The sequence below is a fragment of the Phacochoerus africanus genome, chromosome 13 (assembly GCF_016906955.1).
Source record: "Phacochoerus africanus isolate WHEZ1 chromosome 13, ROS_Pafr_v1, whole genome shotgun sequence".
Lineage (NCBI taxonomy): Eukaryota > Metazoa > Chordata > Mammalia > Artiodactyla > Suidae > Phacochoerus > Phacochoerus africanus.
This window is the reverse complement of record NC_062556.1, coordinates 32,008,914-32,033,222: the sequence shown is the minus strand read 5'-3', so window position 1 is coordinate 32,033,222 and position 24,309 is coordinate 32,008,914.

Below are 24,309 nucleotides of genomic sequence, written 5' to 3'. Positions count from 1 at the left end.
TTTAAGCTTGGAATTGATAACTTTGTTCCCCCTGTACCTTTCCTAATCTTAAATGGTGCAATTAAGTTCCTTTCTAACCATGCTCATTGTCAGGCTGGAGAAACCAGGGTTTTATAATCTTTCATGGCGTGTCAGTCCTGCCAGACGCCTTACCTCCCTCCCAGGCCTAATCTGGACCTTTCCACAAAACACACTGTGCCCTACCCTATAATCACCACCAGACAGCAATTGTGAGAGACTGAAAATCGTGAGGTCATTACTTGACAAAATCTTGCATTTAGGTAATGCTTTTAGCCCTGAAGATGCCCGTTGTTCTTTGCTGACAATCTTGACATTCCAGACGGTGATCATCCTGGGAGGAGCAATGTGCCTGTCAATGTGTGCCTGTGGGTGGCTCCTTGGAAGAAGTTTGTCTCATCTTTGTCACCTACCAGGCGGAGGGAATGAGGATTACTATGAGGTTTTTTGGGTCTTGTGGAAGGAAACTGTGTTTTCATTTGCTGCAGCCTGGGCTTGTAGTGAGCCCAACTGAAAGCCAAATCATAAAGCCAAATAAAATAAAACAGAACATTGAGCAATTGCTAGAGGAAAAGAAGAGTGTCAGTCCAGCTTTTGCTATGGTTGTGCTTTAAGCATCAGTGCATGTACGAAGCTCTGGACTGGCACTAGGATGATGCTGTGTAATTGGAAGCAGGCAAAGCACAGATGCTGGTTCTTATTAAATATCTGCAGGTTTTAGTAGTTCTGTGTGTCTTCCTTTTAAAAAGAAGAAAAATCCTCCAAAGGGGTCCACAATTGAGTATTCACACTCAATTTTTTGCAGCTCTTTGACAGGTCCATGTGGCTTCTACTTCAGGGATGGTTGGACCAAGTCTGTTATGAACTTGCCTCATGCAAGTAGGAGCTTATATTTTTGAGGACAAGAGCGAGACTGCGTCCATGCTGTTTAATGCCAACTCTTCAGGCATTATGCATAGCACAGGCTTTTCTGATTGTCAAATAATGTGAATCAAGGAAGCATCAGCTGGTGATACATTTCAGATGTTGTAGGGTCCAGAAATACAGATAAATTCTGCAGAAAATCACACAAATAGCCAATTCTGGACCTAAAATGTAGGGTCAGGGCTAGAGTGAGACCCCAAGACCCTTTAATTTATCCTCATACATTTTTGTCTTGGGTGCCAAATTTAAGGAGCAATCAAGATAAATCATATTTTGATAAAACATTCAAACTAAAAGTATAAAAAATCCACATTAAGCAAAATATCAATTTTTTTTTCTTTTTTAATGGCTGCACCTGTGACATATGGAAGTTCCTGGGCAAAGGATTGAATCAGAGCTGCAGCTGCTGGCCTACACCACAGCCACAGCAACACTACATCCAAGCCCCATCTGTGACCTACACTGCAGCTTGAGACAACTCTGGATCCTTAACCCACTGAGGGAGGCCAGGGATCAAACCTGAATCCTCATGGACACTATGTCAGGTTCTTTATTCACCAAGCCACAATGCGAACTTCCAAAAATATCAAAATTTTAAATGAAGATAGACCCAGGCTCCAACATATTTTGGCATGGTACTGCTGCAATGGCACAGACTTCCTTATCTGCCATCTACTGGGACATGATAACATCTAACCGCTGTGTATGGTTCATTCCCAGGCAACATGTTTCTTAGGAATATCTAAGATTCCGAATACACACAAAAATGCCACATTCTGGAGTTAACGTGTGTTTCCCTGGGTATAACATTCTTATTGTCATCGTTGAAGACATTGCTCAGTGGATTGGAAATAGTACTATTTTGTGATTTTTTTTTCAAGCTCCTGTCACTAATATATAGAATGGTAATGCTTTTTGTTGTGTGATGTTTTCTTGGATACATATATTTTAAAACCACAAACCTAAAGAGGATGAAGGAAAAAGAACATATGATTTCTATGGAATTTTTTTGGAATTCATAGTTACTTCAAATGGACAAATAGAAATGTTCCCTGGCGGTCTAGTGGTTAAAACCCAGTGCTTTTACCACTGTGGTCCAGGTTCAATCCCTGGTCTGGGAACTGAGATCCCATATCAAGCCACTGAATGCCTCAGCCAAAAAAATTTTTTTAAATGGACAAATATATAGAACTGAAAAATTAAGGATAACTTATTCCTGATTTGACTTTGCACTGATATATTGAGGAGAAGCTCAGAATACTATTGCTGCGGTCGTTTCATTACTTACACTTCTTCTTCCCAAGGTGTAAATTGATAACTGTCACGACAGGGCAGGATAGGGATTAAAGTAACTTCCTTATTCATACATAGTTCAGCTAAACTGTAGAACTGGGCTTGGCCTTGAGCCCCAAATGGGTGTTTCTGTTCTATCAGCAGTCTTGCATTTGTCTATCCACTTATAGAAGTGGGACTGGGGAACCTGACTTACCTTGTTCTTTCTTCAGAACCTAGAGGTTGAGAGTAAATGTCCATTGCTTTCAGGGGCAGAGAGATAAAGAGACTGGGCCATGAGTGAACAGAGATCTTCCCTGTGTCAACTCCAGCCAATATATCAATGTAGGTAGAGCAAGTAAGTTCCTTAACAGAATGAGTCACTGGAAGAGAGCCTTAAATTGCAAGCTGGTAGACGGACATCACAAAGAAGGCAGAGATATTGATAGGAAAGCCAATTTTGTAGGTTGGCCTTTTTTCCTAAACAAAGGTGACACACTTGCTTGAGACTACTATCCAAATAACAAATTATCGATAGTTTTAAGGGTCATAGTGATCAGTATACTACAGAAAAGTTTAGGTTCAGCTCCCAAAGGTAAAATAAACAAAACTGAATAAAACAAAAGTTAACAGTAGCTTAGACAAAGTGTAAATATATTTATTTTCATGTCAAAGCCTAGGGGTTCAAGGCTGGCATTGCTCCAGGAGGTGGATTTCTTCTGAGTTGTTCTACCATTTGTCTTCAATTCTTAAGGTCACCTTATGGTCCAGAATGGTTAGTCCACCTTCTGTTATCACACTAGCTTTCTAGAAAACATCAAGGAGAAAGAATGAAAACAGAGTAAAAGGTGAGATTAGGTAACTCTTTAGAAAAGCACGTGGGAGTTCCCATTGTGGTACAGTGGGTTAAGGATCCAGACATAATAGCCATGAAAATGCAGGTTCAATCTGTGGCCTTGCTCAATGGGTTAAGAATCCAGCATTGCTGTAAGCTGTGGTGTAGGTCATGATGCTGAGTTGGTCTCTTGTTGGCTGTGACTGTGGTGTAGGCCTATACTTTCAGCTCCAATTTGACACCCTAGCCCAGGAACTTCTATATGCTGCACGTGCAGCCATTTAAAAAAAAAAAAAAAAAGGCATTTGGGAGGGTGGGTTAGAGGTAAATTTGCCTAAAGTTTTTGTTGTTGTTGTTGAGAATAAAGAAATTGATTTTTTAAAGAAAAGCATTTGGAAGCTGTGATTTGACTTCTGTTACTATCCCATTATATAAACTTAGGCCTATGGTCACACCTACCTTCCAGGGAGGTCAGTAGGTTGAAGTATTCTGAGTGGGCAGGTACCCAGAAAAATTTTGGAAGGAGGAAATATTAAGAAAGAAGAGAAGAGCTATTGAGGTACAGCTAACAGTCTTCAAATGCTATGGGCCTCAGAACTTTTTAAAATACCAAACATTTTTTAAGGGTATCAGTTCATAAACCCTCATTTCTTGTTGAAGACTGAATCACTGTATTTGAAGAGCTATATTCTTAAAAACAGCAACCCAATTATTCAGTCATTTGATGGCTGAAATTTTAAGTACATTAATTTTTGTGTCCTTCTATTTTTTCTTTTGTCTTTGATAAATTGGTTTTTATTTTCTTATCACTTTACTAGCATGTATTACACTAAAATTCTTAATTCCTTTATAATTTTTAATAATTATCTATTTGATTATTTTATCTTTGTTTCCCTTGACTTCGTATCTCTAGGTAAAAATAGGTCTGACCCGATTAACTACCACATTCTATTTCATGGTAACTTATAGTTGAAACTTAGCTACTTCTTACTTTGCAGATTATTTTTTTAATAATGACTTTTATTTTTTCTCTTAAGGCTGGTTTACAGTGTTCTGTCAATTTTCTACTGTACAGCAATGTATACATGTATATATCCAGTCACATATACATGTATACATCTTTTTTCTCACATTATCATGCTGCATCATAAATGACTAGATATAGTTCCTAGTGCTGCAGATTATTTTAAAATCTTCCAAAGAATTGTAGAAATATATCACATGATTTGCATACATACATATGTTAAACATGAAGGTTTATACTTTGTTATTCAATGGGAATCTATAAAACTTTACTCGGCATTTAATTCAACATACCATCAGATTTATTATTGCTTTAATATTAAAAATCTATTTACTCCTATCAAAAGCAAAGAATATGAAACTCAGGGGTTTTATAATTGGTTTTAGTAAATTTAGCATTTATAATTTCGACATTCTTTGAGAGATCCAAATGTCCATAATTGGAATAAGGAAAAACAGAGCTACTTCCTAATAACATTAAATGATATATCCTTGAAAATCCTATGAATTTGAGGGATATGGCTGCTAACCTGGAAATTGGATGAATAACTGCTTAGAAAGCCTAGCCAGCTTCCCAGTATCTCTATCTCAATTAATTTTGAGGATTTTAGAGTTTTGAGGAAGTATCCTTTAGAAAGCCGAGGATGTACAGTATTATATCAGTTTCATGGCGGTCAGATGTCTGTGTAAGATAATATCTCTTTTAATTTAGAAACAGAAGACTTAAATAGGTTAGAAACAGCAGAATGTTTATAATTCTCCAGCTCTTTGCTAGAAAGAATTCTTACCAAACCAGGTAAACAGAGAGAAAATTTACTCAGGTTAATATAAATGGTAAATTTATCCATTTTAGAATGGAACAATGGTGTAAATATTCATTTATCAAATTCTAATGACCTAGAAGTTAATAATTTTGGTAATATTCATTATTAAGGATACGGCAGCAAATTCCTCCCTTTGATCCTGTTTTAACTCATTATTTTCGTCTCCACATGGTCAGAGTCTATTCTGTTCCATTCTCTTCAGTCTATTCCTGCATTATTAATGACAATCAGTAAGTTGGCAAGCGGTGGGGCAATCAAATAGAATCAATTAATATTGGGACAACTTCAACTTGTCACAAAACAATAGTGTATGTGCCCCCTATGTTCTAGTTACAACTTTACCTGAGTGAGAGTCATGGATCTGTCAAGGCTTCGAGCCTCAAACGTAAGGGTCTATTTAATATATATATATATATATATATATATATATATATATATATATATATACACACACACACACACATACATCCCTTTGATAAAAGTAGGATCTGTTGTTGTTAAGGTTATACCTATAGGTTGTAAATTTTGACATTGCATTCAAGATTAATGAGGTGAGGGCAGTGAGATTTTTGTCTTGCATAAATAAAAAACTGTCGCAAAGACAGATTTTAAGGATGGAGGCTTAAGCAATCTTCTTATATCTTGTGGATCTTATTAATGCTCCCTCTAGATAATTGCTGCTACATAAGCTGAATTTATCTGCCAATGAGAAAGAACTAAATCAATACAATTGGCCAGAAGAAAGAAAGCATGATGCTCTCAACTGTATAATTCATTGCCTAAGTTGATAACAAGTAAATAACATCAAAATACAGCCAACCTCACCATACACTAAAAAGTAAAGAGAAACAGAGAAAGCCAAGTGGTCCAAACAAACTTTGGTGCTCTGTTATTTGCTGCTTTGGTTAGCACTAAGCTTGCACTATCAGTCAAAGGCCTGGGAAGCTTAGCTTAACACACTAACATTCCCAGCAGTGCTAGTATTTGTTCTAGTTTGAGCTTTCAGATCTTTTGTTTCTATTTGACCTAAATGTTTGTAACCTTTTGAAATAAAATTAGACTTACTTTGAATGTTGTTAAAAATGCTAATGTGTGTCTGTCTTTCACATGTTTGCTCTGTCAGCGTTTTATGATTTGTAAAATAAACAAGGAATTTATTAATATTTGAAGAGAATAGCGTGATTTTTGTTTTTCTTGAGTAAGAAAACCTTTATGATATGAGACTGCCTCAAGTAGTATTTATGGTAAGTCCTTGATAAAAAAGGGATGTAACAACAGTCTCAACAAGTCTTTCTTAGGTGCCACTAGTATGCAAAGTCCAAAAAAATTCTCTTTTCTCCTTGTTTGGGAATTTCAAGTAGATCTTCATCTATGAACTCTTCTCTATCACTTGAAGAACCATACAGGAACATTTCCATGTTTTTGGCTTTCAGAGAGTTCCCTTCTCCAGAAGCATCTTGTCCTGAGGGAATGTTTAGAGATCTATGGCTGTGTTATAAAAAGAAGTGCTATGCAGTGAAAACATACTTCATGATAACTCATCATGTGGCAATGACAGAAAATGATTCTAAAAAATGAACATTCTTTTTTGCTTTACTTAATTTTTCTTTGCCAAGGAATTAGTGACCTGACACCTGCATTAAGACTTTCACACAGACACACACACATGCAGACACACATAAACACACAGACTCATATTTACACACAGAGCTAATTGAGGATATAGTCATGGCCCTAACTATAATTTTCTATGCCCTTGCTAGTATTTGTGAGTGGCCACTTTTCTACAGGCTACCATTTTTATTGCTAGTCAGAGTCAGTGATAGGCATAGAATTATTGCCTGATAATGACACCATTACTGCATGTCATTACTGTATGTGGACTTGGGGCTATTTGCAACTTGTTTGATTTCCAGCACAGAGCTGTAACTGAACAGAATATTCTAAATGTGCACATTTGTTATCCAGATACCATAGATCAGGGTCAGCTGGGAAGTACCAGATAGTACATTCAGGGCTGCTGTAAACTCATGTTGAGTTATGTCTGCACACCCAACCCAACACCATTCACTCTTGGCATTTTTAGATTGCACAGTCTCTGCACTGGTAATGTGTGCATATTTGTGATAAAAAGTAGGTCCAGTAAGGGAAGCCATATGGTTTGCTGTTCAAGTCTGATGCATTTGTGAAATAACAGATGCAAAATTGAACACACCTGGAATTCGGAGGCAGAAGCCCTGACAAAGCAATCTGTTGTGTAACACCATGTACGCATGAGGATTTGTGGAGATGAAGTCCCTACAGAAATAACCTGCCTTGATATAACCCACATCTTAATACATAAATTACATTGGCTGTTGGGCATTTATTTTTCATGACTGGCTACATTTATACTCACATTAGTTTTCTGTGATGAATGAATAAATATGGTAGCAAACAGTGTAGTCAGTAGGATAGATCATTTAAAAATGCAGGGAGTGTCTTATCTCTATTGCTTTGCCATGTTGTAGGAGAGTCTTTGTAAATACAGAGCATGTACTTACATATAGTGGGTGGGGTGTGTGGTCATGGCTGAGTTTTGCATAGCTTAACATTGTGGCTTCCCTTGCATTATTTTGATGCTCTCATAGTAGTGGAAACATCTCTGGCAGAGATGCTGGCAGTATTGCAGAGTGTCATGAGGATTACCCAGATCAAATATTATTGTTTAAAGCTGGGCTTGAGGGGGAATTAATTGGACTGAGATATAATCTAGTTCTAGCGCATTTGGCAGTTAAAAATTCCTCTTTTATCTCTATTGCATGTTAATGCAAAAACCTCAAATGATGGACAGTTAGGCGGTAGTATAGGCACCTGGAGACATAGATGCTTCATGATGCGGAGATATATAGAAAAGGCTCCTTTGGCTTGGTCAACCTCTGTGCTGCTACCTGAGACTACATCAGCCCATCTTGAAAGAAACTTCAGGATTTTTTGCCTGTGGTAAACAATTGAACAAAGGAAAAGAACAAAGATATCTTCAATGGTCAAAAGATGTGTTTCTGTGTTCAGCAACTGTGTTAGGCTAGGGGAATGTCACTGTGTAGGTTAAGAGAAATTCCAAATTTTGACATTTTATATAGTTTTATATGAGAATTATAATAAAGGAGAGTATCACAATTCTCCAAGAATACTACATTCTAATAGCAGTTATACAAAGTGAAAAAAGTGAACCAAGCAATTTTTTAAAGTTAGAAAATCAACAGTGGATTTAAATTGATTTTTAGTAGGGAAATAAAATTTTAGAAATTTCTTTAAAAAGTGAAGAGATGTTGAAGAAGTGTGGGTCAGGGGAACAACTCTGTACAGATCATCAAGATTTGGAGGAATAAGAGACAAGACTAGTAAAGGAATTATTACCGAATCCAAGCTTATACTGCTCGCTGCACAACAGGCCTCATCAAGAGATGAGGTATTGGGGCAAGGAGTAGTGGCTTTATTCAGAAAGTCAGCAGACCAAGAAGATAGTGGACTAGTGTCCTAAAGAACCGTCTTACCTGGGTTTGGGTGCTAGTTTCTGTTATAGAGCAAAGATGGGGAGGTGACGAGGTAAAGTAAAAAAGTGATAAGTTGTTGCAAATATTTCCTGGATCCAGCCAGGCTCTGTAGGGGAAGTGCTCACTGCTTCCTTCCTGCAGCTGGTCACAGGTGGGCCTGGTCAGGATGTTTTCTAAGAACTTAAAGGTATTTTGGATTAATGCTTAGGCATGGGAGGCAGGGTTTCAGGAGGTGCGCTACTATGTACATTTAGGCTATGGGAAACATCCCTATTGCAAAAGCAATAGAATACAAAAGTATAATGGTAAAAGTAACATCCAATATGGAGTCAGATTTGTTCTTCCCTGTTACAGAATGGCTCCATCACAGAAGGATTTTCAGTACTTCAACCCAAGTGTAAAGGGAGTCAATATTAAGAAATACTCTGCTTATCCATTTAGAATCAATAAACAATGAGGTCCTACTGTAGAGTGCAGGGAGTACCCAATCTCTTGGGACAAACCATGATGGAAGATAATATAAGAAAGGGACTGTATATATATGTATGGCTGGGTCACTTTGCTGTACAGCAGAAATTGGTACAACATTGTAAATCAACTATACTTCAATTAAAAATATATAAAAAAATCAAAAGAAAAAAGTACTCTGAGCAAATGCAGTTTGAGTTCTTGATCAAAGTTGCCCCATGGATGCAATATACCCCATTCCTGGTTGCTCTGGCAGTAGGGCATTTATGTTATAGTCATGGAATTATAATTAGGAAACAAAACACACATGTTTTTAAAGAGGAGGGTACCTAATTCCCTTCACTTTGGGGAAAGTCTGGGATTAATTCAGGAGGGCTTTTGTCCTACAAAGTATGTAATTAATGGAAAAATTTTAGGTAAATAAATGAATGATATTTCAGGCACAAGAGGGCCTCCAGAGACTGCTGAGCACTTGCTATTCCATTCACTCTTATGTAAATATTCTATATCCACCTTACTTCCCTGGCACCCACCATCACTGTGACTGTTTAGAAGAAAAGTTGAGAAATCAAAAACTCTTCGATCACTTTCCTTGAGCCCACATATTAGACATAATCTTATTTTTACATTGATCTTTAATATCTTTCTATGGGTAATATCTGTAAACTAACATCTTGTGATAAATTTTAGTAGCTCATGGCTATTGATATGATAGGTTTAAAAGTAACTCCTGCTGTCAATTAATTTTTCTCTGGATGTGGGTATTTTGGAACTGGCAGCTCTTATTTTCGGCACATTCTGTTTAATAATATTCTTAAAACAGTTGTATATACTTACATTTAAGTTTGTACCTGGACATACTCAAAATAAGCATTTTTGATAAAAAGTAGTTTTAAAAGGGGTGATTTAGTCTTTATGTAACTAGATCCAAGATTGCTTCTTGAACTCAAAGACTAGTTGTTTGAATCTGTAATAGATTGTAGTATGGTTCCCAATTCTTCACCCTCTTCATATTCTAGGTTTATAAATCATGCCTTTTACTATGTAACTTTGTAGTACTTCCCATAGTCCATTAGGTGAAATGTAATCCCTGGCCTACTTGACTTTGGGCTAGGCCATGTGACTTGCTTTGGCCAATGAAATGTGAAAGTAAGCAGAAGTTTCAAATGTTTGCCACTTGGTTTAGTCTCTTGTGCTTCTAACACTTGCCCTAGGTAGTTCTGGCCTCAAGACAATGAAGAAATGTAGAAATAGACCCGAATTTGACCTGCAGATAAGAGGCTAGCCAAGCCCAAAAGAATCCAAGCGAGACAAGTTAAGATCACTCAAACTATAGTTGACATATAGACCAAGGAATGAAAAGAACAAATGCTATTGCTATAAGGGATTGAGATATCAGGGCTGTTTTCTGCAGCATTAGTGCAGCAATAGATGATGAATATGATGATTTTAAAAACCACGTATCTTTATGGGACATTCTGGTCCCATGAACACAATTATTTGAAAAACTAAGATTTTCATTCATTAAAATACTCTGGCTTGTAATTCCAGTTGTGGTTCTGCCACTCACCAGCTTCATGTCATTGAAAAATTTTCTTAATCTCAGTGAGCCTAAGTTTTGTCTTTTGTAAAACTGGGATAATAATGTCTTCTCTATAAGACTAATGATATATGTGAAATAACTTAGCACTAATATAGACAATAATTAGGTATATGATAATAATTTCTTAATGTCCATTGGATTTACTCTGTACTATTTACCTCTTTACAGTATCTCTTTACCTTGGCTTTTTGAAAAGTAATATAAATATCACCATAAGGTAACAATTTTAGGCTGATATACTGGTAGACTTTTGAAATAAATTTTGTTAAACAGAAAGTCAGGCTTACTAGATCCTTTGTTTCTTTTATCACACCTTCAGCAAATACTTATAAAATATTCATAAGGCTTTTGTCAACCTCTCTGGTCAGGCCAAGAAATGCCAAGATACTTATTTTTGTGAGTTACGTGTCAGTCAAGATGAAGACACATGACCTTTCAGATCAACCCACAGCCTATGGAGAACAAAGTTGGCAGAAGGGCACAGCAGAGAGAAGAAAATGGGTCATGATTCACTGAAAGATAGTTAAGGTTGAACCAGGATAACAAAATTATGCACAGATAAGCATCAGTGACTACAAATAAACCTGTGTATGTGAGGCAGTTAGATACACGTTTTTGTGGAAAATACCACAGATTTTCTGTACTGATGAGAAAAGATTGTCAAGTCATGTTCATAATGATTGTTATACTTGATTTCAAAGGTGATCAGTCTTGTCCTGCATGTGTATTGGGTGACTCCTCTGTGCCAAGTCTGTGTCAGGTAAACTGATGCATAAGAGAGATTCGGCCTTGCGTCCATGGAGGTTATACTCTGGCACAGAGACAGTGGAGCTGTCTTCTGAAAACCTTTTTTTCAGTTTCTTAAACACATAGCTCTTTTCCACTGCAGATCAGAACCCTTGCACATGCTGGTATTTGCTCTTACCTCTGCCTGGAAGGCTCTTCTTCTTTCTCTTGGCAGCCAACCATCTGCAGTTACAAACTGTGAGTTGTTACAAGGCAATGGAAATGAATGTAGAGATAGAGAAGTAACATTTAAGCAGAAACTGGAGGAAGAAGCAGGGCACATTAGGAGGAAGGAAAGCAGTGTGACATCTCAGAAAGGAAGTTTTGCTTCTCCTGAAAGTGAAAGGAGGTGCTATGACTGGTGTAAGAGGAGTGGAAGTGAGGGTGAGAGTCAGGTCCTGCAGGCTTGAGGGTAGCTTATACTACCTCAAGGGTGAGGATTCCATTTGAAGTGTGATGGGAAGCTACAGACATTATTTGAGGGAAGGAATATAATTTGTTTCTGTAATTCATTTCTACTTTAAAAATCTTACTTTGCTATGTGGAGAATAGATTGGGGTTGGAGAAGAGAGAAAATGAGGAGGTCTTTGGGGACTATTGTAGAAATCCAGGTGAGCAGCAGTCAGTGAGCTGGAGGAGGGGGCTGGTTATAGGAATAGAGAAAAATGGGAAGATGCGAGAAATGCCTTGGCTGTAGAAACAACAGCACTGGGTGATGAGTCAGATGTAAAGAGTGACTTAAAGGGAAAACTTTACAATGTATAAGTTTCTTCAAAGTTGAATAACAGTCGCCCAAGGAGATTACTGGTAGACTTATAGACCAAGCTGCTGTGTGGAGACATGCCCAGATGACTGATCAGGAATAACATTGATTTAAAGAGGGGCTTTGATCATTAAAAAAACTGAAGTACAGACAGAGCACAGTGGTAGGTGGCATTCAGAAAAGAGAGAGATGCAGACAGGCAAAAGTCTAGACAGGTCATGTTCACGGGCTATTTTTAGTAAGGAGTCCTAGCCCCATCATCATGGTTCAAAACCACTCTAGGCCACCAAGGCATGGCAGAAGCAGCATCAAGGGGGGCCAACGGATGGAGTGAAAAGAGGTTGCAGAATCAGGCATATTTGAGAAGCAATTACTGGTTGCATAATCTTGTATGAGTTACTTGAATTACTTAACCTTTCAGAGCCTCAGATTCCTTATTTACAAAATAGGATGAAAATATTTACCTTGTATGTTTGTTATGGAGATTAATTCAAACAATGTTTACAAAATACCTTGCATATAGTAGATGCTAAAAATGTAGTTCTCTTGGCCTCCCCACTGTGTAAATTAATTCATGTTGTTGAGAGCTCTCACTCTTTCCACTACAGGACTAATCAGATCCAGACACTAAAGGGCTTGGTTCTTGTCCAGCTTCCCTAAAGCTGTGGAGTGGGAAGTGGGGAGACTGGAACACAAAGGAATTATGATATATTCTAAATCACATGGTATAATCTAAATCATACTGTTATATACCATAATACATGGGGTTCGATTCTTTAATTCTTACATCTTCATAGCAGCTCTGTGAAGCTTATTTCTTTTATAAATAAGGATACTTAGGTGGAATTCTAGAGACCTGAGCAAGATAACCATGCTCCTGCCAGAAGAGCCAGGATTGGAACATGCTGGGTCTGATGTGTACATTTTTGCCTTTTCGTTTTGAGACCTTTGCAAAAGGCAGGCCTTTCTCATCTTTAGGTCCTAAGCCTTAAAACAAGTCCTGGGTCCCTCATCTAAAGAATACCTTTTTTTCCCCAGGGTAGAAATGAGGGCTGTATTTGTATTTGTTTGGGAGGGTTTATATTCTCTTTGAATTTGGAAGAACTGAGTCATTCATTCATGGAATTTAGTCACATTTCTTTGTTTTAGGGATGAGAGACCTCCCAGTCTCTGAAGGGTTGTCTGACATCTGAAATCACTTAGCTGATGGCATTTTAGTTCTTTCAGTTCAAGTCTTTTGGTATTTCAGGTGTGTCCTCATGAGAATTTTTTTAAAAATAAATCTGTGATTTGATCCTTATCAACAGCAATAATGATGTTTCTCAATAATATGACCAGGGAAAGACACACAACCCCCTCTCCTCAGCTATCTGTCATTTCTATTTCTATACAATCAGAATATAACTATTAATTTCTCTGTCTCAAACCTGCCCGGAGTTCCTGTTTTGATTCAGTGGGTTGAGAAGCTGATATAGTGTCCTTGAGGATGTCGGTTCAATCCCTAGCCTCACTTAGTCGGTTAAGTATATGGTGTTGCTGCAAGCTGCAACACAGATCTCAGATGTGGCTCTGATCCCGTCTTGCTATGGCTGTGGCATACACCTGCAGCTGCAGCTCTGAATGGACTCCTATCCCGGGAACTTCCATATGCCGCAAGTGTGGCTGCAAAAGAGAAAAACCTGCTCACCATGCCCTAAAATTTTCCTTTTAAAGTGTGGCAACCTGTGGACTTAAACCTCAGTGGTCCTTGATTCCTCTTTCCCTATGGAAATCAACCCCCAGATGTACGTCCTTTGATCCTGTCTTTAAATTGTCATGCCCTCCATTGCTGCCTCCCACAACTCCTGCCTGAACCACCTCAATCCAAGTGCCTCCTCTTGCCTCCACTTCTCCTCAGACTCCTGCTCCCCACTGGCTGAAGAGGTGCCCCTTTGGTCCACTGACAATGTAGGATTCAAAGTCTGTACAACTGCTTCCCATGTTCTGCTTAATCTGAGCTCTGACATGATGGCCAACTTTTCTCCCATACCTTCTTGGCTCCAGCCACCCTGGTCACATTTTAGTTCCCCAAACCTATGAACACTTGCAAATCTTTCTGCAGGGAACTCTATTCTCCCAGATAGGCACGTGGCTTATTTTATTACTTCCTACTCTTTTTGGACATTTCTGCTAAAATACCACCTTGTCACAAAGTTTTTCTTGACCACTCATTATAAAATGGCAACTTTCTCTCCATTCTTTGGTTTTCTCCACATCATTCATCACTCATAACATTGGATATATTTGTTCATAGTTCTTCTCACAATACCCTCCATCCTGGTTCACATGCAAGGTCCCTGAGGACAGAGATTTATTCTCAGATTTACTTAGAATAGTCTTTGACATGAACAAGTCACTTAATCTGTATTGGTTGAATGAGTAAATTGAGGTTAATATTTGTGATATGATCTGTCATTCTTTTCGATCGGGTCAAAGCTCTTAAGTATAATAAATTCTTTTGGTCTTTTTAGGGCAGCACTTGTGGCATATGGAAGTTACTGGGCTAGGGGATGAATCGGAGCTGCAGCTACTTGTCTACGCCACAGCCACAGCAATGTCAGATCTGAGCCTCATCTGCAACCCATGCAGCAGCTCATGGCAACACCAGATCCTTAACCCACTGAGTGAGGCCAGAAATCAACTGCATCCTCATGGATACTAACTTGTTGGGTTCTTAACCCACTGAGCCAAAGCAGAAACTCCAAGTATAATAATTTTTAAATACTTTTTCTTTTATTGCTCCTGTATCACTGACCTCTGGCTTTATTGTCATTGACCCTGACTTTGACAAGAAATATTCTCAACTTTGGGGAACAGCAATCTCAAAAAGTAAAACCAAACTATTGAATGGATAGTATTATGATCAAGTCACTTCTGGCAAAAAATACTGTGAAATGTGATGCATCTTGTTAGAGCTCATTTCCTTGTGTAGAGTTTTTCTTTATGCCTGTAAAATTCTAGATTCTGCTGCATTTATTTTATTTGCTTTAAAATTTAATGCTTATTATATTTGGGAAACTAGACCTGAGTAAAAATGAAAAACTTTTCCTATTGCTATCACCAGGTATGGTATCAAGAGTTTTTACCTGTTTTTAGTAAGTTTTAACAGGTAGTGGAAGAAGTAAGAATTCTTTTGTTTTCCCTGACTTAATTCCCATTGACCATCATTTGTGCTGCAAGGATGAAGCTCTGCACTTTAGGTTGTCTTTTAGACAAACTCAGACTGTCGTATCGAATTTCGAAGCATATGCACTTAAAATTGGAAGTCCACTGTCAGTGAGGAGAACCTGCAGTAGCCACATCTTGCCTCTCCTGTGATGCGATACAGCTAATCTCAGCTGAACTGCTTGAGATGCCTGTTTCTACTGCAATCTCAATGAACTTGGAGCAGTGATCAATTAACAGTAAATAGGTTTCTTTGTCAATTTGCAGGCATCCCAATGAAGGTAAAGAGAGTGGAGGAGGGTGATAAATAATTTATAGTTAGAGAGAAGCCCTAATTCCTTCTGCCCACTCAGAGGTTCTAAATTATTTTTTAGGGGAAACCTGAGACCAATAACCAGAAACCTGGGACACAAATTAGATCTGCTTAAGAAAGAGAATTTTTTTTTTAAACTTAAAGATGTGCCGGCTTTGCTGCTTACACTGGATTTTATACCAATGCTGTAATTGCAAAGGGCCACTTGTCTGTGACTCTCCTGAGGAACTCTTTGCCCTCACTCTCTTGTTATTTTGCCTTTTCCCTTGATTTCTCCTCCAGGATTATTTTCTTACTTGCTTGTATCTCATTTTGTTCCAGAAAAAGGCACTTGCAAGTGTGCCCACAATTGCTGTTTTTATCCTCCTCTGGTAACTCTCCATGCCTCACAGGGTATCATCTGGGCCACACTTCCCTTTTATTAGCACTGTCTCTTGACAGCTTGGTGATAGTGAGAAGGATATTTAGATACCTTCCGAAGAATCTTGCCCAGCATGGGTGTAATTCCCCATTCATTACTTTTCTTCCTCACCCTGCTTAGCCTTTGTGTGGGTAATAAAGGCCTATCTTTCTTTGCTTAGTTCCAGAGGTGATGGGGAAGCCGTGGTAAGATTTTAGTAGCTCCATCCTCACCAGTGATGTCTGGGGATAATGGCTTCACAATCTAGCTTTCCCCTTTTCGCTACACATGGAGGAAGTCGGTTGGTTTGGGTTCCTGCTATTTCCTTCAACCCTCTGCCCAGTCCCCCAAATTTAGAGGCCAGCCGTAACAGGTGACTAGGGCTCCGGGTCCCCACTTTTAGATGCTGCCAGCTCCTTAACCTGTTTTGGATCCCACTTTTGATCTTTTTTTTTTTTTTTGGTTTGACTTTGTCTTATAGATCTTCTCTTGCCTGGACCTCTCCTACACTTTGTAATGAGAACTGCCCCCTCTTTCAGCATCCTCACCTCATATGCACTTGCCCTTCTCCTTTGAATACTGTCCCCCTTAGATATTGAGTCTGGCCTGAATTTAAAAATGAGAGTTCTCTGACTCCATCGACTTGGTGATTTTGTATTCCAAGAGGGGGACAACCCTTCTGTTCTTTCAGACATACACATTCTATGCTAATTTTAGTTAGCTGAGAGTTTTGGCGATTTGGGAGTGGGATAAGGCTCAATGCTAATGTATGTCTGATAAAAAGTCATTACTATATCTAGAAGTAGATTTATATGAGGCTAAAGAGTCTTAAGTTTCAAGGTCTTTGTTTGTATGAGCCCCTTCTGATGCCCTGGCAGGGACTCCAGCAAAGTGTTCACACAGACAAATGACTTTGTAGATTTTCAAAAGTAAGATAGTTTAACTTCAGTCAGGGAAGACCACTGTAGCTTTACACACTGTCACACTTCCACGACATGGGGGCAGGGCAGCGACAGTTTTTTGGATTTGGTCAAGGAGACTCTGAGTGAAATATATTTAGTTTGGGTGTGTTGGAGTGGAATTATGTGCTTAGCATCTTCTGCTAGAAGTAAGCCATGGCTAGTGGGGCAGGCCTGAAGATGAACGGTTCAGACGTCCCTTCAAGGGAACACATCGGCAACCATCCATCCTCCAGCCATCACCCCTATGGGTCCATCAAGGCATCACACCAAGACCATGCTTTCCGAGGCTTCTCTCAGCCAATGACTGATTATGGCCAGAGTTCTAGAGCTGGACCATTCCTGCCTGGCACAGGATGGGTAATCTTTGACCTGGAACCCTGACTTTTTCAGAGCTGCACTGCAGTCTTTGGGTCCTACCACCCAGTTCTCCTTCTTGCTCTCTTTCCTTTCACAGGTGTCAAATCTCCGTTAGATTCTCTCTATCCTCTGTTCACCCTCTTTATCTTCCAAGGTCATTCTCCTCCATCAATCTCTTGGATACCTAATTCCATTTTGGGGTCTGCCTGTCAGAGGATAAGAACTGATGGAGGACAGGTTTCACAGGTTAGAGTGTGTCAGATCTTTGTTTAGACTGAAGTTTGGCTGACTCTGATGCTCATGATTGTCACACTATACTGCCTTTTATATGTTTAGTGGTCCATCAGCCAACTTTTGATTCCTGAACTCAAACATCAAGTCATCGTCATCTATCTCAGTCATTGGCCAGTCAGTTGACAATATTTCCCCCTCCCCTCTTGACTCCACAACATTTTCTCTGATGTTTTCTTCTACTGTTGCCTTTCCTATATACCACACTCTGCCCCAACTCTGTCATTGATGGGACAGAATTTGCTCATGCTTTTTCCTCTGCCTGAAATAGCTTTGTCCAACTAAAGCTATGCATATTTCTTATCAATTTATTGCTAATGTGATACAAAAATCTAACACTGACAAAATTAACATAAAACCTTACTAGACCGCTGTAATGAGGACAGCTGTGACAAATTGGTAAACAAGTGTCATTAACTCAAAGAGCATTTACAAGTAACCACTGTTCTAGATAGCTTGAAATGTCCTAAAATTCTATAGACCATTTATGAAAGAAACTTGATATTTTCTCAAATTTTATAGCAATTATGAAAAGGTACATATTACCAGTAAAGAGTTGTAAAGTTTATAGAAACTTTTCCAAAATAATTTTTAACAAAGCACACTAAAAGACTTAATTATATGCTATGGATTGAATTGTGTTCCCCCCCAGATTTCATATGCTGAAGCCTTAAACTTCAATGTGACTGTATTTGGAGAAAGTGTCTATAGGAAGGTAATTAAGATGCAGTGAAATCATAATAGTGACACTACAGAATTAGTGTCCTTGTAAGAAGAGATTGCTCTGTCTCTCTGTCTCTCTCTCACCCTCTGCTGTGTGAGGACTCAGTGAGAATGTGGCTATTTGCCAGCCAGGCAGAGGACTCTTATCAGAAACTAAACCTGCCAGTATTTTGATCTTGGGATGTTCCAGCTTCTGGAATTGTTAGAAAATAAATTCTGTTGTTTAAGGCACTTGGTTTATAGTGTTTTGTTAGGGGAATCTGAGCTGACTATGACACTATCCTTCAATTTTTATAAAAGAGTGTTTCTTAACTGGGTGTAATTTTTCCCCCCAGGGAATATTTGACAATGTCTGGAAAACATTTCTGATGGTCACAACTGGGGGATGCTACTGGCATCTAGTGGGTAGAGGCCAGAGATGCTGCAAAAATTCCTACAATGCATAGGACAACTTGTCTCCCCTCCTTCCTCCACCTGCTCCCAACAAAGAATTACTTGGCTCAAAATGTCAATAGTGCCAAGACTGCAAAATCTGAGAAATCCTTCTATAGAAAATGATACAAAATCTTGTCTTATGAAGGGGTGATCAAAGAGGATATGCCAGTTATATGGGAAAAGTATACAGGAAGATGTTGAGCAAGTAATTAATAAATATCATGTTTTCTGGATTTTGTGATTGTGTGTGTGTGTGTGTGTGTGTGTGTGTGTGTGTGTATTAGGGCCACACTGGCAGCATATGGAGGTCCCCAGGCTAAGGGTCTAATTGGAGCTACAGCTGCCAGCCTACACCACTGCTGCATCAACACCAGATCTGAGTCGTGTCTGCGACCTACACCACAGCTCACGGCAACACCGGATCCTTAACCCACTGAGCAAGGCCAGGGATTGAATCTCATGGTTCCTAGTTGGATTTGTTTCTGCTGCACCACAATGGGAACTCCTAATTGTGATATTTTTAAAACTTTAATTTATATTTTTTCCTAACCATAATTTATTTTTATACCCAATTTGGTATTTTTCTTTAAAAAATATACTCCTCAAAATTTTATAATATTTGTTCTCCAAATCCTGAAATAGAGTTATGATTAAACACTTACGTACAACAATAATAAATTTTGACTTCATTATGATTCTCTATTTTAGCATTATAATCTTATTTGGGGGATCTAGTCTGACAATCTAAAAATGCTTGGTAAATTTTAATGAAGGAGAACATTTTTATAAGTGGGAAAAAAGTGCCATTATTATTGTATATGTAGGCAAGTGATTTGGCCTTTCTCACTAAATCCTTTTTGACCTTTGCTGAAGGTTTTCCTAAGACGTTAAACAATGGAACACTGACCTGGTGTACCCAGGGGTCTCTTCTTTAGTGGTATATGTTCACATGGAGTCCTCCATAACTTACCCATATCTTTCATTCCACTACTTTTTTTTTGGCTGCACCTGTGGCACATGGGAGGTTCCCAGGCCAGGGACAGAACACATGCCACAGCAACAACCCAGGCTCCTGCCGTGACAACTCCAGATCCTTAACCCACTGCACTACTCCTCACCCTACTCCTATAAAATTAATTACCTCAAGTCCTGCCAATTTTGAAATTTCTCAAATATTTACCATTGTTTCCTTATCACTCCTTTGTTGGACAGCTGAACAGTTTTCCATTTGAACTGCCCACTTCTACTTCGTGGTCTGCGTGGTCTGCGTAGCTACCAAGATGATCCATACAGCCCTTTCAAGGTCATCTACCCATCTGACTAGGTCAGTGCATGCTAAAACTGTTCAGTCATTTTCCACTTTTGTTTTTCTTTTTTTCAGTATTCCAACTTGTCCTTCAGGAGAAATCTCCAGAAGAGGCCCAATATATAACTCTGATCCGACTAATTTAGGGGATGGGCCAGAGCCTCCCCTCCTTAGACCATCCTTTACTCCTTAGTCTTCTCTGTGGTCTCTGGGATATTTTATGAGACCCGTGTGTGACGAGAATGACTATGATAATTTATCCTCCAGACATGCACACTTCTTAATGTGAATGGGGAAATTATTACTAAATCAGGCTGAGATAATAGGTGAAAAGTGAGGCCGTTCCAGGCATACTGTAATATAGTGTCACTCTCAGTGTGTTTCTAATTTACAGACTGCTTCTTTGCATCAACCCAATCAACTTGGGTTGCCGATTTCTGGATCACACCCTACACCTAGAGAAGCATACTCTTGAGCACATGGCCGGGGGGTGGGTTGGGGGTAGCTGTAGGAAACACAGTTATCCCTGGTTTACAGGATCCTCAAACCAGTTTCCTAACTCTTTCCATCTTTGCCCAGACCAGCCCTTGAGACACTTAGCAACTGATTGTATTCTCCACATACCATGTTGATCCTTGAGAATACATCTTCCTCTTTCTGGACAGCTTTCAATTCCCAATCCAGGGACTATCAGGCTCTCTGGGGAGCCATTCCTGTGCCCCTCAGGTTGAGTCCAGTGCATCTCTCTATGGTCCAAAAGAACTCATGGAATTTTACTACCAATAGAACTCATGGTTGGTATTATAGTACCAGCAGAACTTTTAATTTTAGTTTTAATTTTAATTTTATTTTTATTTTAGTTTAGTTTTACTACCAGCAGAACTCACCCAGATTTTATTACCAAGCTTTTAAATGTATATTTGTATTTTTTAAATGTATATATGTATATTTAAAATAAATTTAAATTTAAAATAAACTTACATTTATTTTATTTATAAATTTATTTTTATTTTATTTTTTACCAATAGAACTCACTGTATTTTATTACCAAACTTTTCGTAGTGGATTATTGTTATATTATTTTAGCTATCCATTTTTTTTCACTAAATTGTGAGGCCTCAAGGACAGGAACATATAACAATAGCTGGAACATAGTAGTTACTCAATAAATGGCTATTGAAGAAATAAGTTGGTAGATGAATGAAGATAATATTTTGGCTCCCTGAAAACTATTCTAGGTTTTGGCTAGAATAGTTTTGTCTCCCTGAAAACTATTCTAGGTTCAACCTCAAACTATCTGACATTTTTTTACAAAGTGATTATAGTATTAGGTTGCTTATAAAATTATCTAAATGGGTATTTGGATATTAAAGTTCTAAATCTAATATATGTTTAAAAATCTCATCATATGGCATTTTTAAATTTAAAAAGAGCCTGGAAAGCCCTTAGATTTCTAAATTTTACAGATGAGAAACTGAGGCTCAGAGCAAAGCCTCAGAAATAGAAACTGAAGTAGCAACTGAAGGCTGTATTCTCCACACATTTCTCAGTCCCTGGCTGAGAGGTAATGCCCAGGCCCAAGTGCTGGGGCCAGGCACTAAATAAAATGACATTGTCATAAATCATATTGTTGCAGGTTGGATTTCCTAGGAAGATGACTCAGAGACGAGTTGAGCTTGCAGGGTATTTATTAAGGAGCACCTCTGGGATAGACACCTGTAAACTGGAAGGGAGAAAAGCAGGACTGGGCAGAAGAAGACTTTGAGCTGCAACACAGTGCCAATGGTTGCCTTAGCTCCTCCCAAATGAGCTCCAGAGGAAGAGTGACTGTTCAGAGCTGTCCCAAGTTGGGTCAGGATGGCCAGTACTTTATACACCTGCATTGAATGTGGGCCAGCCCAGAAAAAGTGTCTGACCTTGAGTGAGGCAGTTCTCTGCATTTGAATTAAACCCAAACAGGCTGCAGGCTGTGTGCTGCTAGCTTTCCTAGCATGTCTAGGCAATAGATTTTTCCTTAAAGGAGAATATAGGTAGCAAATCACAGAGTTACCACAATAAGCTGTCATAAGGATAGGCTTTTATATGGCTATGGATGAGAGATCTTGTTTGGATCAAGTAACCTCAGCTGACAGACAATAGAATGGTTATGTAGCTGTCAGTTGGGTCTCAGTTCAAAACACAGCTGTATACATAGTAACACAAAATTGCAAATTTATATCAGAGACCTCTAAAATTCTTGCTGTGATCTCGAAAATTTCTTGGCTCTGGGGACTTTTTTGGCGGGAGGGAAGAGTTTTTGTTACTATGTTGGGATATGCATAGAATTTTAGAAAATTTCTTCAATATGTATTAAGGTAATTTTTTGATAACTAGTTTTCTTCTTTTCAATTATTCGATATCTTAAGAGATTTCTTCCTGTAAAACAAACTTTTATTCCATTACAAAAATAAATCTTGTAAGAGGTGTAACAATCTGTCTAAAATAAATACAATATTTCTTTGTTGTGCTTTCTTTCCACCTTATGGAATTAAAGGTTTAGTTAACATTTTTCTCTGGAGTTCCTCTCGTGGCACAATGGAAATGAATCCGACTAGGAACCAGAGGTTGCGGGTTCCATCCCTGGCCTCACTCAGTGGATCAAGGATCCGGTGTCGCCATGAGCTGTGGTGTAGGTCACAGACGTGGCTGGCTTGGATCTGGCGTGTCTGTGGCTGTGGTGTAGGCCAGTGGCAAAAGCTCCAATTAGACCCCTAGCCTGGAAACCTCCATGTGCCATGGGTACAGCCCTAAAAAGACAAAAACAAACAAACAAACAAACATTTTCCTCCTTTCTTTCATATATATATATACACACTCGATTTTAATAATGAAGCATTTAAGATTGAGAATAGTCTTGAGTAACTTTTTATTATGTAGGATTGGTATTAATTTTAAATTTTTCTGTAATTGCTGTTTTTTTTACATCAGCTATTTATAAGGTTAATATATTTTTCAAACACTTTAAATTTTTTAACATTTCAATATTACTTTGGAGTTACTTTGCAAGGTTTTTTGGTATTAGTTTCAAAGAATCTTTATTGTGGAATTTTTTTGAGTTTTATTTTAAATTTATTTATACATTTTTAAAATGACCTTATAGGAGAACTGTTTTTGCAAAAGTTCCATGGACATATGAGAAAAAAAGTTTAGCTATTTCTATTTTGCGTATGGAGTTAAATATAAATATGTTAAATAAATACCAAGTTTTCAAATTTTTCATATAATTTTTAATCTTATTTATTTATCAGAGCCTGTGAATGTTGTATTAAAATCTCTACCTCCTATTGTGTTTCCATTTATTTCTCATACTTTTAAAAGTATTTGCTTCATGTATTTTATATTCTAAGGTTTGTTTATGACTCCAGTATTGTTATTGTAAATTGTATCTTCATAAACATAAGATTATGCATATTTTAATTTTTGTTGAAAGCTATTTTTCTGTTATTAATATAATTTGGCTTTTTCTTTTTCTTCAATTTAACTGCTGCATTTTGTCCAAATATTTAATATTTATTTGTTATTTTGTTTTAGAGAAACCTATTATTGCTAGTTTTTGTTTTATAGATAAAGTCTAGCAGTTATCTTTTAGCAGAGGTGTTTGTTATTACAAATGTTTTGTTTGACTTTATTTTGTCATTTTGTTTGGAGAATTCTGTATTTTATATTCTATTGTTTTGTATGTTTTGCCTCCTCAAATTTTTTTTGTTTGCTCTTTTTCTGTGAAATATAAAATTTCATGTAAAAATTTTTTGCTTGGTTCCCATTGTGGTGCAGTGGAAACGAATCCAACTGTATCCCTGAGGAGGCGATTTGAATCCCTGCCCTGGCTTAGTAAGTCAGGGATCTGGTGTTGCTGTGAGCTGTGGTGTGGGTCGCAGATGTGGCTTGGATCCCACTTTGCTGTGGCTGTGGCATAGGCTGGCATCTATAGCTCCGACTCCACCCCTAGCCTGGGAACCCCAATATGCTACAACTACGGTTCTAAAAAGCAAAAAAAAAAAAAAAAATTGCTTAATGATTTGGATGAAAAATACTCCTGAAAACAGCATTTTAGAGGGTATCTTTAAAATTTCGAATGGCATATTTTGAACATATATTTTGCTGACTATCAATGTCATGAATGAACCAGAAGAGTTTCATTCACCTCTTCCCCATCATAATTTTTTTCATATGATATGGAATTTTTAAATGATATATTAGATTATTGTATGTGACATTAAGTAGCTA